This window comes from Mustela putorius, unplaced genomic scaffold, assembly GCF_011764305.1.
Source record: "Mustela putorius furo isolate JIRA1106 unplaced genomic scaffold, ASM1176430v1.1 tig00003869_pilon_pilon_pilon, whole genome shotgun sequence".
In the NCBI taxonomy this organism is placed as follows: domain Eukaryota; kingdom Metazoa; phylum Chordata; class Mammalia; order Carnivora; family Mustelidae; genus Mustela; species Mustela putorius.
Window position 1 is genome coordinate 21,641,867 of NW_025422021.1, and position 15,072 is coordinate 21,656,938.

The 15,072-nt window shown below is 43.9% G+C and overlaps 1 protein-coding gene across 12 annotated transcripts in view; it reads right to left on the reverse strand.

Moving 5' to 3' along the window:
- TANC1 (tetratricopeptide repeat, ankyrin repeat and coiled-coil containing 1) overlaps positions 1–15,072 on the reverse strand; it is a 230,335-nt gene that overhangs the window by 201,883 nt on the left and 13,380 nt on the right. The window contains exon 1 of one of the 12 annotated variants that reach the window (XM_013051960.2): positions 37–1,786. The exons of the other annotated variants lie outside the window; for them this stretch is intronic. The gene's annotated coding sequence lies outside the window, so the exon portion shown is untranslated. Of the gene's footprint in view, positions 1–36; positions 1,787–15,072 lie in introns of those variants that run through there. 12 annotated transcript variants of the gene reach the window in all.

Genomic DNA, 15,072 nt, shown 5'->3' on the forward strand with positions numbered 1-15,072 from the left:
CTCAGCTCTATCCTGTCCACTCAACCCATGCCTTACCTGGCCACTCCCAAGCTGTGGCTCAAGAATTACCTCCTCCAGGAAGTCTCCCCTTGCTCCTCCACTGACCTCTTCAATCTTCTACTCACACCTCTGCAAACCACTGTGCCATCTCCTCTGATTGTGCCTCTCCCCGAGAGCAGAGGCCACAAGGTCCCCTGTGAATCCTTGGTGCCCGGCACTCAGGGGTGTTGACAACTTTGAATAAATCCAACGATGGGTACCAGGGACTCTGCCTTCTGCTCTGAAGTGTTTCATTAAATGTTTGATTAAAATGTTTTCTTAAAAACGTCACCAATTAAGATTCACAATCAGCCACTTACATATGGTGCCTTACATCTTCTTCCTCTGATCTAGAATGAGAAACATCCCCACCCCCTGCTTTCCCAGAACAAATATTCCTTTGATGAAAGAAAAAAAAAAACAAAACAGAAACAAAAACACTACTTCCTCCTCAACCAAAACAGAAAACCCAAAATAGCAAGGCAGATTATGAAAAACATCCAGCTGACACTGGCTTAGGTGGGGATAAGTGCAGTTGTCTGCACTTAAGAGGAGAAAGGGAAGTTTACTTTGGATGGCTGTTCAGGGAGGCAGTGATCTTCAAGTACTAAACAAGAAAGTTGACCAAAATAATAAGTCTCAGGTCTATTTATAAGGCAAAGGAGGAAAAGGAAGTGGGTAACTCCAGTGGAAATTTCCTTCCTTTGCCTACTTTTACTTCAGGTATGTCTTCCATACTAATTTCTCAATCCTAACTTACAATGATTTAATTTATAGGAAGTGATTTTGAAGGGCCCAGGGAGCCGCAGATGGATGATACCTCAGGGGCCCATCTGTTGAAGGATGAAAGCTTGGCACACACCATGACATCACCCTGACCTTCCTCAGCAACTTCCTATCCAACAAAATCTAGATGTTTGCTCTGTCAACAAGATATTTGTGTTTGTCCCCTCTGCCTCCGGCTTCGGTTCCTGATTAGTTTAAAAATCATTATGCACCCCAGCTGAATAGGGCTACTGTTAGCAGCTGTAAGGTCCTCTTCCGGGCAAATCCCCAAGTCTGTGGCCTTCAGGGAGTGATTTCTGTCCTTTCCACATAATTACACACTCTCCTGATTGATGAGCTGATCAGTCCTCCTACCCCTGTTCAGAGCTAAAGCCTCCCTCTTCCCGCTCTATTTATTTTCCCAGGGGACCAGAGAGGAGGGAAGAATGGCATGGGCAGGGAGGCCTTGGACCCTCCCCAAATAAATGCTCAGGCACTATCCATATACCTGAGCGTTTCACACCATCCCATTGCAGAGCCCCCATCCCTTCCCGCTGTCCTGAGAGCTGCCCACATCGGTGTGAGGTACTGGAACCACGTGGCAGGAAACCAGCTGCTGTTTCCTGGACGCTCCCAGACCCGACAACGCCCCAGCACCCGCAAGCACAGCTCCATTTCAGTCCAGCATGGCCTCCTAATCACATGCTACTGTGATCACCGCTGGAAAGTGCCGATGTAACCTTACATCCTCTCTAACTGGTCGTCCTCCTCCGTTCTCAAGAGGGCACAACCACAGACATAATGTCAACTGTGAGTGCCCAGTGGGCACTGGATAACAGCCTGGGCAGAAATTATATTCTAAACAGGTTTGGGGTTCTTTTTTTTTTGGTGGGAGTGGGGGAGGGGGTCACACGTACTGATGTCTGCAACTTACTTTGAAACAGTTTTAAAAATAAGATGGGGGCGGCTGGGTGGCTCAGTTGGTTAAGCGACTGTCTTCGGCTCAGGTCATGATCCCAGCATCCTGGGATCGAGTCTCACATAGGGCTCCTTGCTCCTTGGAGAGTCTGCTTCTCCCTCTGACTTTCTCCCCTCTCATGCTCTCTCTCACTGTCTCTCTCTCTAAAATAAATAAATAAAATCTTTTAAAAAATACAAAATACAAAATAAAAATAAGATGGATTGGGGCACCTGGATGGCTCAGTGGGTTAAAGCCTCTGCCTTCGGCTCAGGTCATGATCCTGGGGTCCTGGGATCAGGCCCTGCGTTGGGCTCTCTGCTCCGCGGGGAGCCTGCTTCCCTGCCTCTCTCTCTGCCTGCTTCTCTGCCTACTTGTGATCTCTGTCTGTCAAATAAATAAATAAAAATCTTAAAAAAAAAATAAAATAAGATGGATTCATGGGTGGATAGGTAACAAAGCAAAGACCACAAAATCCTAATTGTTGAATCAGGGGGAGGGTATGTGGCTGTTCACTGTACATTTCTTTCAACTTTTCTTTACATTTGAATGTTTTCATAATTAAATGTTGGGAGGATTTTAGAATCTTTTGAAAAAATTAATCAAATTCCAGACCTCAGGGGCGCCTGGGTGGCTCAGTGGGTTAAGCCGCTGCCTTCGGCTCAGGTCATGATCTCAGGGTCCTGGGATCGAGTCCCGCATCGGGCTCTCTGCTCAGCAGGGAGCCTGCTTCTCTCTCTCTCTCTCTCTCTCTCTCTCTCTGTCTGTCTCTGCCTGCCTCTCTACCTACCTGTGATCTCTCTCTGTCAAATAAATAAATAAAATATTTAAAAAAAAAAAATTCCAGACCTCATTTGGGTTTTTCTAGTTCTTCCATAAACATCCTTTTTCTACTCCAGGATCCCACTTTGTAATTACTGATCCTATCTACTTCGTTTTCTCTGTTCTGTCACAGTTTCTCAGTCCTTCCTTGTTTTCCATGACTTTGACAGTTTTGAGGAATACTGATCCAGTACTGTGTATAAAATCCCCAGTTGAGATTTCGTGATGTTTTTCTCATAGTGAGACTGCGGACGAGAGGGGAAACCAGAGAGGTAAAGTGCACTTCTCCTCACATTATAGTAAGGACACATGCTAACTGCATGACTCTCAGTGATGTCAACCTTGATAATTCAGTTAAGCTACTGTTTGTCGGTTTACTTCACTCTAAGTTTACCTTTCACCCTTTCCACATTGTCTCCTTCAGAAGTGAGTCACTAAAGTCAGCCCACCCTCCAGGGAAGGAGGGAAATTAAGCCCCAGCTCCTGAAGGAGTAAGAGGAATTAACATAACCTATTTGGAACTCTTCTATGAGGGACTACTCAAAACACCATTTTCCAAAGTTGTCAGGTTCACGCTTTTTGTCCTTCATCCCTTTCAGTGAGGTTTTGTCATATAATTGTAATACAGGTAGATTGTTTTGTCAAAGTCTACATTCACCCTGGGACATACACCGCCATACACACCCCTCTCCAGTTTTTTGTTTTTAATTTATATACAGTTATTGCATAAAATTATTTTTCTTGTCTAGCTGTACTGATGTTTAATTGACCAAAAAAAAAGCTGTTAGATATTTATTGCGCAGGGATGCCTGGGTGGCTCAGTTGGTAGGACGACTGCCTTCGGCTCAGGTCATGATCCGGGAGTCCCGAGATCAAGTCCCACATCGGGCTCCCAGCTCCATGGGAAGTCTGCTTCTCCCTCTGACCTTCTCCTTGCTCATGCTCTCTCTCACTGTCTCTCTCTCAAATAAATAAATAAAATCTTTAAAAAATAAATAAATAAATAAAGATGTTTTTTGCGCACAACATGGTATTTTGATACATACGCATTATGAAAGGACTACCCCCAAGTTAACATACCCATCATTCCACATATTTACGTTTTTTATTTTTGATGAGAACTTTTAAGTTTAACTTTCTTAGCAAATTTATTTCAATTACATATAAAACAGTATTATCAACTACAGTCACCCTGTTATACACCAGATTTTCAAATTTTACTCCTCTTATAACTGAACGTTTGTCCTATTTTGCCAGAATCTATTCCCCCATCCCCCATTCACTACTTTTCTACTTGCTATGAGTTTGAATTTTTTTTTTTTTTTAGAAATGATTTCACATATAAATGATACCGTACATTGTTTGTCTTCCTCTGTCTGGTTTATTTCATTTGGCATATTGCCCTCTAGTTTCCTACACGTTGTCACAGACCACGCAATTTCCTTCTGTTTTAGGGCTCAATATTATTCTAGTGTGTTTGTGTGTCTATTTTTTTTCTTTATGCATTCATCCACTAATGGACACTCAGGTTATTTCCATAAGTTCTTTAGTATCTATTTTATATATTTAAATACCTGACACCCTATTAGTATACCTGTTTATTTGATCATTCGTACTTTAATATTTAATTCTGAGAGAACCCCACAACAACTAGAACAGTCCCAAACCATGGAGATTACTTGGACAGTAATAAAATAACAGATTCTACAACTTCATTTTTTTAACTACTGTATTAAATTGATTTTAATACAGTTAAATTGTTGGAAGTCTTTCAATAAAACTGTGGAAGGAGAGGGACACCTGGCCAGCTCAGTTGGTGGAGCATGTGACTCCTGATCCCACAGTTTTGAGTTCAAGCCCCACACTAGGCATGGAGCCTACTTTAAAGAAAATTAATTAGGGCGCCTGGGTGGATCAGTCAGTTAATCCTCTGCCTTCGGCTCAGATCATGATCTCAGGGTCCTGGGATCGAGTCCTGCATCAGGCTCTCTGCTCAGCAGGGAGCCTGTTTCCCTCTCTCTCTCTGCCTGCCTCTCTGCCTACTTGTGATCTCTCTCTGTCAAATAAATAAATAAATAATATTTTTTAAAAAAGGAAAATTAATTAAAAAAAAAAAAGACCACTAGGGTGGCTCAGTCAGTGAGGCATCTGACTCTTGATTTCAGAGGTCATGATCCCGGGGTTGTAAGACTGAACCCCACACATCAGGCTCCTACTGGGCAGGGGGCCTGCTTAAGATTCTCTCTCTCTCCCTCTAACCCCCCCTCCCTCCCTCCTCCTTCTGGCCCCCTCTACCCTTCTCCCTCTGCCCCTCCCAGCCCCCCCCAAATTAATTAATTAATTACAACTAAAAGCTGTGGAAGGAGAATGTTCACTGGGGTATTATTTAAAATTCAATAATAAATAGTTTTAAAAATTATGTTATACCTATAGGCTAGAATATGAATGATACACAATCATTTCAAATCACTTATAAAATAACACATACCATGTGTATGTAAAACAGCAAACTATATAATAGAAAACATACCAAGTCGTTTAACATACATATCATGTGCATGTATGCTCCTGAAAACACTGAAGGAAGGAACACATCAAAAAATTATTTTTTTAAGATCCTTTTTATCCCTCCTTTTTTTTTTTTTTTTCTTAGTTAAAAGTAAAGAAGAGAAGACTAATTGCTGTGTGGGAAACCTTACACTGGACCAGACGAAAAGGAAGAAACAAAATCAGGAGCTGTGTCCTAAAAGTCCACATTGCATCCAGGTAGGAGATGTATAGAAAAACAAGCAAAAGTCACAGCTGGTGGGTGCCCACGGGTCAGCCATGATCAAAGATGAGGACAGCGGTGCCTGCGCTAACATGTTTACCGCAGGCAGAAGTACAGAGTGGAAGTGAGCACTGTCTGGGAATCATCCTGAGAAATGTGGGGTCTGGACAGAGCCTTCACCGCCAGGAAAGATTTAGTGAGAGGAAGGGAGAGGCAGTGTGAATGCAGACAAGTGTTAGTATGACAACCTATCCAACTGGAAGTTTTCTCTTTATCCCATTCTATAAAGACCCAAGGAAGATCCAAAGCAATTCCAGCCATTTGGGGAGCTTCAGTTTGAAGTATCAGACCCTCTTGCTAGCTGCGCTCTGGCCAAGGGCTTGGGGGTGGGTGGGGAGGATTACCCAATAGGATCGGGCTAGCCTGTAGCAGATTTGATAACATTCAAGTGCCTGATAACAGGAGCCTAGCTCCTGGTTTTCAAAGATTAACATTTTTAAGGGCGCCTGGGTGACTCAGTTGGTTAAACAACTGCCTTCAGCTCAGGTCATGATCCTGGGGTCCTGGGATCGAGTCCTGCATCGGGCTCCTAGTTCCACGGGGAGTCTGCTTCTACCTCTGACCTTCTCCCCTCTCATGCTCTTTCTCACTGTCTCTCTGGCAAATAAAAAAATTAAAATTAAAATTAAAAAAAAGATTAACATTTTTACCCTGGAATTTGCACTTCGTCCCTATAAATCTTGTTTTTGTATTTTAAGATTTTATTTATTTATTGAGAGAAAAAAAGAGAAAGAGAGCACATGGTAGGGGTGGTACAGAGGGAAAGGGAGCAGCAGACCCCCCGCTGAGCAGGGAGCCCAACGTGGAGCTCGATCCTAGGGCCCTGGGATCATGACCTGAGCCGAAGGCAGATGCTTAACCCACTGAGGCACTCAGGGGACCTCGTATCTTGCTTTATAAAAGAAAGTAAGACAAACACTGGTAACTGGTAACCATCCATTACACTGAAAAGTTCAGTGGCAATAATGACCAAATTCCAGCTTGTCCTAACATTTCAGGGTGCAGCACTGGGCCCACCAGCTAGCTAGCCAGCTCCAGCTAGGACCATAGCACACACAGGTGTCAACACAGAGAAAGAATTGTCATCTCAACCGCAAGAGCAGAGAAGGAACTCATATGTGCTGGACATTTAACTGTACAAGGATCAGACATTTCATGCACTGTCTCTCTGTCTTCACAACCAGCAAGGCAAGGATTGGTCTTGGAAATGGTCACTCAGTGTGGAAATGGCAAAACTTCAATTCACTTTGCTCTGTCCAGCTCCCAGCCTTTCATCTTTCTAATGACACTGGTGTCATCTGTTCCAACAAACTGGAAAGCAGACTTAAACATACATTTCGTACCACTCCTTTAAAAAAAAAAAAAAAATATATATATATATATATGAGATCCATTTTCTCCTCAAAATAATAGTTCTTTTATGATATGATTCATATAGAATGCCAAGAATTCAATTTTAAAATCTAAAGTAACTTTTCAAGCCCAAATACAGTAAAGTTGATCAGATATGATCTAGCAAAACAATACTACAAAGCCCTCAAATAAGTCAACTTGATTGTAAGTTGTTTTTCCTAAAGGAATGCAAATCTAAAATATTAAAAACTCAACATTTTTCAATATGAAGATCTCAAATTGAGATATGAACATCTAGACTGATTTTCTTCATTCTCAGTGAAAACGAATGTAGTTTGCATTCTAAAATACACGACCCTGCTCCTTTCTACCCTGTCTCCCCTTCCATTCACTCTCCTCTCCGCACAAACAGATCCTGCTTCTACAGTTAATTACAAAACAATGAATCTATTCTGTGATCTACAAACCATGAAGTAAAAAAAGGCTAAGACCCACCGATAGTTTAACCTCCACTGTACTGAGACAGAAACTTCCCTTGAAAGTTTAAACTAGATTAAGTCAAATATACTAGAGTTACTTTGCCCAAACCACCTGAAAAGTTTTTCATATTAAAATGATTTAATTCAGGGCGCCTGGGTGGTTCAGTGAGTTAAGCCTCTGCCTTCCGCTCAGGTCATGATCCCAGGGTCCTGGGATGGAGCCCCTCCTCGGGCTCTCTGCTCGGCAGGAGGCCTGTTTCCTCCTCTCTCTCTGCCTGCCTCTCTGCCTACTTGTGATTTCTCTTTCTCTGTCAAATAAATAAACAAAATCTTAAAAAAAAAAAAAAAAGATTTAATTCCTTCAGCACCCTTTAAATGATTGAGAGTGATAATGTCAAACCCACAGTCGATGTTTGAATCATCACTACCAAACCAGCACACTCATTCGCGCAGGAGACACCAAATGCTATTTGTTATGGAGGAAACACAAGTCAGAACAAAAGACAATTCCCTCTCTCTAGACAAACCAAGAGAGAGCTTTAGTAACCACGTTTTTAAAATTTTAAGAAGAAAATTTTAATTTGGAGAAGCTGGTGGCTCAGTCAGCTAAGCGTCCAACTCTTGATTTCAGCTCAGGTCATGATCTCAGGGTGGTGAGATCCAGACCCCGTGCTGGGCTCTGCTGAGCATGGAATCTGCTTAAGATTTGCTCTCTCTCCCACTCTGCCCCTCTCCCCCGCCTCCCCTGCTTGGGCACACCACGCTTTCTCTCAAAAAACATAATAAAACAATAAAAATAAAATGTGCGGATACCAGGGTGAAGCATGTAAATGGTTCCTCTATTAGTAAAAAATAGTATAGAACTGATTTTTTAAAATAGGGCAGGCTGTTCAATCCTATCACCCAAAGATCTTCCAGACTTTTTTCTACCTTCACAACCCATTTAAATGGGGCTACAAGCTGCACACAGTAGACCCTCAAAGATGTCAGTTAAATAATGCACACTTTCAAGAAAAAAAGCACTAGTGCGATTATGGCATGCATACTACTCTATAGCCTGTTTTTCAACTTAGCAGCGGAAAGAAGACATCTTCTCACATCCCCCCGTTCAGTTCCCTCTCAGTCTTCACAAAGCTGCTTATTATTCCACTGTATGGGTCACCAAGTTTATCACCAAGCTCCTTTTGAGATAAATATTTGGTTTCCCCACTTTTTTGCTATTAACCAATATTGCATTGAATACCCACGTAATATAACTTTATGTGTTTATAAAATTATCTTCTGGGGCGCCTGGGCGGCTCAGTGGGTTAAGCCTCTGCCTTCAGCTCAGGTCATGATCTCAGGGTCCTGGGATCGAGTCCCGCATCAGGCTCTCTGCTCAGCAGGGAAACTTCTAATCCCCCCTCTCTCTCTGCCTACTTGTGAATTCTCTCTCTGTCAAATAAATAAATTTTAAAAAAAATTATCTTCTTAGCATAAATTTCTAGAGCTAGAATTTCTAGGTCAAAGAGCTGGCATGTTGTAAATTAGCACATTGAAAGATTGCCCTCCAGAAGAGTTATCCCCATTTATTCCCCCAACACTGTAGACTACTCATTTCCCAATTACCCTTACAAACACTGGTTATTCTTTTTCACCAAACCATGAGAAGAAAAAGTTATATTAGCACTGAATAAGTCCCTAGCATGTGCCAGGCACCATCTTAAAGGCTTTATGTGTACTATGATAGCCCTGTGGAGGTAGGCACCCACACACACTTTAGATCTACTTAACTAATTATAAACTAATGCCCAGAGATGTTAAGTAACTTGCCCAAGGTCACACAGCTTGTCAAAGAGGCTGCTGGGGTTTGAACCAATTTCACCCATTGCCAGAACACACCAGAGCAATTAAATTTTTCAAAAAGGTCAAAATCCTCTTCACTCATTCTAAATGGAACCCCACCATCTCTTTTCCCAGCAAAACCTACTGAAAATTCTGATTTCAGTAGTAGTGGGAAAATGGCTGAGGTCAGGAGAAGTGAATTCAAGTTTGAGTTCAGCTACTTACAGGTTGCTGCTATGTGAGTTTGGGGATTGCATAACCCCAATCTCTTTCTTTGGCTGAAAACTGCACGTATCTCCCTTCTTGCCCTTAAAATGTTGTTGTAAAGCCCAAAAGGAACAACCATTCCTTCAAAACTACTCGCTGAGTCCTTTCCCCATGCCCTGCAGTCTGGTAACAAAGGGGCATCGTAGCTCTGAGGATATAGTTAGAGATGAACATCAACCCAGAAAACCAGCACACCTGTGATAGCATGTAAGCATGAGTGAGTCACAGGGGCCACAGAGAAAGGAACCACCTCATCCCCCACCCCCCCCCAAAAAGTAGGTCTTCAAGAAGATAAGGAGAACAATTACACAACGCTCAGCAAAACACATGAAATCATATAAAAAGAGAAGTCCATTAAGTAAATGTGCATTTGCGTTGTATTTTTCACAAAGGCTCATATACAAAGAATGGATGGGAATAAAACCACGGATGTTGCATTAAAGAAGTAATATTCTCCTTTTCCAAACTTTACAGCGCATCATCTAACATGTACAGTTCTTAAAACATTTTAATTGCTGTGAAAGTACAGAGGAAAGTGATTAATTCTGACTGAAGTAATGTATGTGGAAGCGGAAAACTCTAAATGAATGGGATTATTGTCAGAGCATGAAATAATTTAGCATTCTGCATAATAGCCTTATAGAGCAGCAGCCCACATTATTTTTACATTGCTGCTTGGTTTCTGCCTCACCTGATAATGTACAACACTGGTCATTTCTTTACAGTATTTTCCTTCTTTAAAGAAATCCATGCATGTGGAAAAATGGACAAGTGGTACGAAAGGGTCTTCAGTAAAATGGATGACTGTCCTCCATCCCAGACCCCTGTATCCGTCAGAAAGACAATCGTGGCTTACATATACGGATATGTACTTCCAAAGACACCCTGTGCATATATATCTTTTTCGTTTAATAATATTCTTGGAAGTTTTTCCTTAAGAGCACATATAAACTGACCTCATTCTGTTAACACCAGCAGATCACTCTCTCCTACAGTTGTGCGCTAATCTATTTAATTCAGACCGTGTGCTATAAAAATGCCCAACAATGCTATTAAACACTATTTATGTAACTCTTTTTCCTTACATTTTGATTTTCCATCCTAGCAAATTTTACATCTAAGTTTCTCAGCAAAGGCCACCAGGCTCTCCAGGCTCCGTTCCCAGGACCTCCTGCTTCCCACCAAACCCAGGCTGCATACAGTTCTCTTAAACACTCCATGCCTTGCTCATGCTATTGCTCTAAAAACAACCCATCCCACCTTCCTTTGCTTGCTTAATTCTTACTCAATCCTTCAAGAGAGGGCTTAGGTATAACCTGCTTCCAGAAAGCAAGGATCTCCCAATCCTCGGGGCAGAGGAAATGCTCCCATGCGTGGCTGCCCCCACAGCCTATCCTCCCTCAGAATAAATTTGTGCAAATCCACCCCAGTCACTAGATTTTAAATGTCTCTGGGAAAGAAAACATTGCATTAATCTTTGCGCCTGCCAGATTTTAGCACAGTATCTGGCACACTGAATCAAGCCAGGACGAGAAAGGAAGCTCCGGAACACATACTAGGGTGTAAAACCCTCCTCTAGATGTAGCACACAAACACTATTCCTCCCTAACCAGCTTACAGATGAAGAAACCAACCATAACCAGCTTACAGATGAAGAAACCAAGGCCCTAAAGTTAAGAAACCTGTCTAAAAGCATTAAGGGGTGGGGCGCCTGGGTGGCTCAGTGGGTTAAAGCCTCTGCCTTCGCTGGAGTCATGATCCCAGGGTTCTAGGATAGAGCCCTACATCTGGCTCTCTGCTCGGCAGGGGGCCTGCTTCCTCCTCCTCCTCCTCTCTCTCTCTCTCTGCCTGCCTCTCAGCCTTCTTGTGATCTCTGTCAAATAAATAAATAAAATCTTTAAAAATAAAACAAAATAAAAGCATTAAGGGGAGCGAAAATTTGAGAGCAAGTCTACTTTACTCCAGAATCACTGATCTCTCCATTCAGCAGTTAGCCACACATTCTGATCCTGAAAGTTCATTTGAGGAGGTCAACTAGGCAGTCCTGAAGGGTAGGACACCTTCATAACTGTTGTGGGTAACCCAAATCCCCCCCTGAAAGTCAGCCAAAAGCAACCTAGAATGCAGGACTAAAATAGCAGAAAGCAAAAAGGAGGTCATCAACAAGCAAATCTCACCTACAGCATTCACGAATGTGCACGTTGCACACTCAGGCAGGGTCTTTGAGGAGCCATTCACAATAAAGAGGACAAGCCTAAGTAAGCAGCCGTGATATTCCCGCATAATCCCACCAGCTCACTCTCCCAGCAGCGAGCACTCCTCCTCTCTCCCCACCCCCAACCAAGCCGTATCCACAGTCCCCATAACCACTGACTAAAACCAACCTCTGGGCCTGCATCCATAAAGGATTTAAAAGCTGACCAGTTCTGCAGAGAATGAGCCACCCCTGGAAAGGGCCATGGGTGGATGAGAGGCAGGACAGAGAGCAGCTTGCAGGAGCAGGCACCAGAGTCCTCCTGGAAACCTGCCAGGAGGCCCCGGGGCCAAGGACGGACCCTCATCGGCAAGTTGAGCAAAGACTGCCCACTCCCACGGCCTCTAAGGGTATGAAATCCGACTATCTAAGAATAACCACAGACCCCAGAGCCTGGCACCGAGTCAGTGATTGCACAAACCAATCGGAGAACAAGTGGCTCCCCTTCTATGCTTTCCACCAGGACAGGGATTAGAATATGGGACAGAGAAGTCCTATAAGGAGCACAGAAAGTAGGAGTGGCATTTAGCAAAGGTGGGAACACAAGAGGAGGCTGCTCCTCCCTCCCACACAGGAGAAAAATGAACCACTCAGCAGCAAGCAGTTAATGAACCCAAACCTTACTTCCTCAGAGAGAAAAAGCAGCAGAAATTGTCCCAATGGTAACCAGACATCAACGCAAAAGACACACAGGCTAAAAATAAAACCTAAAAAACCCTTTTTCTCCTATTATCAGCCACAACCAAACAAGAATGCCTACCTCTTTAGGCAAGGTAGGATATGGTAGGTAATGGTTGAAAAGAAATGCACTGCATGGCCAAGTGGAAGAAGCAGGCACTGAAGACTTGTTGGATGAAACAGATTCCCGAGTCTCACACTCCCTCCCAGGATTAAGGGCGTAAGGCTGGGTTTAGGCCTGGGTGTTTCGACCTGATGTCACTCAATTCCCAAAACAACCTTCAAGAGTACTCACATTCCCAAGTCTTGGAATAATCCAAATAACTAAAAAACAGCCTTGGCAAAATTAAATATGAATGTCTGAACATTCCTAAAAAGAAGCAATTTTCCAAGGTGTTGGTTCTTACCAGAGATCAGCATCATGTTATATAAGAAGCTATTGAAAGGCCCCGAAAAAAGTAAAGTGAAAAGACAGCCTGAGCCACACAGAGCCAAACATTCTCAACAGTCCAGTCCTGTTGCCACCTGCCTGGCTCACTCCAGGATCCCAGAATCCTGAAAGAAACGCAGACTGCCAACCCTCACTCCAGACCAACAGAAACATCAACGGGCACGGGCTGGAAAGGGCCCTTCAGATTAAGTGCAGTACAGCACTGTTTAGGACTGGGGCTCAGGAGGAAGGGCTCATTACTCATCTCCTCCTGTAGAAGTTCTAGTCCAGGCCTACCTGAAGGACTTCAAGGAGTTCCCACAGGGAGGACAGGATGTCCTCCAAGAACCAAATTTCCAACTGGCCATAGGGAATTTTCAAAAGGGTATCCCCGAGGGGCCCTAAACCCTACCCCACACCTCCTCAGCAAGGCCCTGGTCATGGCTATCACCCATTGTGCACACACACCTTGCCACCTGCCTGGAAACAGCTTTGCCATCTACCTTGAGTCAGCGGCTAAGAAGTCCTACTCTGTTCTGGGATCGGCCTCCACTCTGCTGCAAAAATCATCTCCCAGGCTCACCCTCCTCTGCGTTCTCATTCCCTCTGCTGTGAAAGCACGGTCGCACAGGGCTGTCGACCCGAGCACAACTTAGCGGAGCCAGGGCACTTTAAGCCCCTTTCCTTCTCTGCAAAATGAGGGTGAGGACAGCCGCACTCCATGAAAAGTGCTCTGCAGCAATGACATGAGCGAATGCACCCTAAATGCACAACAGAAGGTACTGAACTGACACTGGGACTCTTCCTCCTCCTAGCGCAGGCCCCAAACATCATCTCTCACCTGACCTACTTCAAAAGCCTCATAACAGGGAGCCCTGCTGCCCATCTGTGCCGGAGCCAGTCTCTCCGCCACGCCGCCGCCTGAGCTTTTCTCCCGAAACATAGCTGATTACATCATCTCCCTGCTTTCAAAACCTGTGACAGCTATCACTTGCTTTACAGGATCAAATCCATACTTCTCTGCCTAGCATGCAAGGCCTTCTGCAATCTGGCCTTTCCTCCCTGCCACGGTACCCAAATGCCAAGCACCATCTGTTCTAGTAACAGTACCCCAAACATAACTTGTATTTTCACGCGTCCCTGCCTCTGCTGCTCTTGCCCCCTCCCAGACAGCCCCTCACCCCTACCCTGCCTGGCAAGGTGCAGCGCATCCTTCACCCTCTCCCTGAAGTCCTCCCTGACCACCAACTCTTCCTTTTCTTCCTCCTCCTTCTTCCTCTGCCCCTCCTTCTCTACTCTCCTGCTGCACACCTGCCTTCTATCACTGATACTATGCATGCACTTGTCTCCTTGGATTGAGGCAGAGCTGGGCCTTGACCTCAGAAGGGCGCAATGGACCGCCCTCAAGAAATATTTGTTGGAAAAATTATTACAAGACTTCCACCAAATGAAAATGGTTTCTAATATGTTAAACAGTTAACACCTTCATGGTCCCTTCTTACTTCTAAAACTCATAAGGATATTATATTCCTTGAGCTAGCTAAGATTGCTCTTAATAAAGGAAGCAAAATAGCCCTGTGAAGGTGAAATGCCTTTGCAAGTTCCATCTGCTTGGAACTCAATCACTGTCCCTCTAGAAATGACATCTCCTCCCTTTTTCCATGATGGGAGAGGGAATCACGCTCTCTGATTCTTTCCGGCTTGACTTTCGGTATGTGGAGCTGGACAGCTTAAGGGGTCCCTCTTGCTTAAATAAAACATTTCAGAAAGGAAGGGATAAACAAAACTGTTACTTAATGGTAGTGGGAAAAGTATAACAAGTTCCAGTGCACAGGACTTGAGTGCCCTTAAGGAATCAGGTTCCTTTCTCAGAGAACAGGTGCTGCCTGGGTGGAGAGCACTGTGAGCCCTTGTCTTAGAAAACACAGGTCCCAAGACTCAGGAACAGCTTATTGGAGGAGACTTCTTGGTTTACCCAAAATCCCAAGGAGTCAAGACCCATAAGTGTCTATTTAAGCAGCCTCCAAAATGTGTTCCTTGACTTCTTTCATTCAGAACTTAGGATATAGTCATTCTCCCTTTACATGAGTCTTTAACAGGGCACAGGCCAGGAAGGAGAAGCTCCCCTCTTCCCCACTGTGAAGCTCTGAGGCCCTTCAGGGAAGCACCAGCCCCACTCCACTGCAGGACGGCTGCTCTTCTGGCTGCCAGTACCCTGTTCATAAACACACACGTGTTACTTGATTGAGTCTGGTGCTACAGGCTTAGTTCAGCTAAGATAAAGTGTATTATTTATTCTAAGCCACATTCAAGTGAAACTCTTCTGAACTTTGCAGAGCTTCTCATGTTCTCACAATCCTTAGTAAATAAATG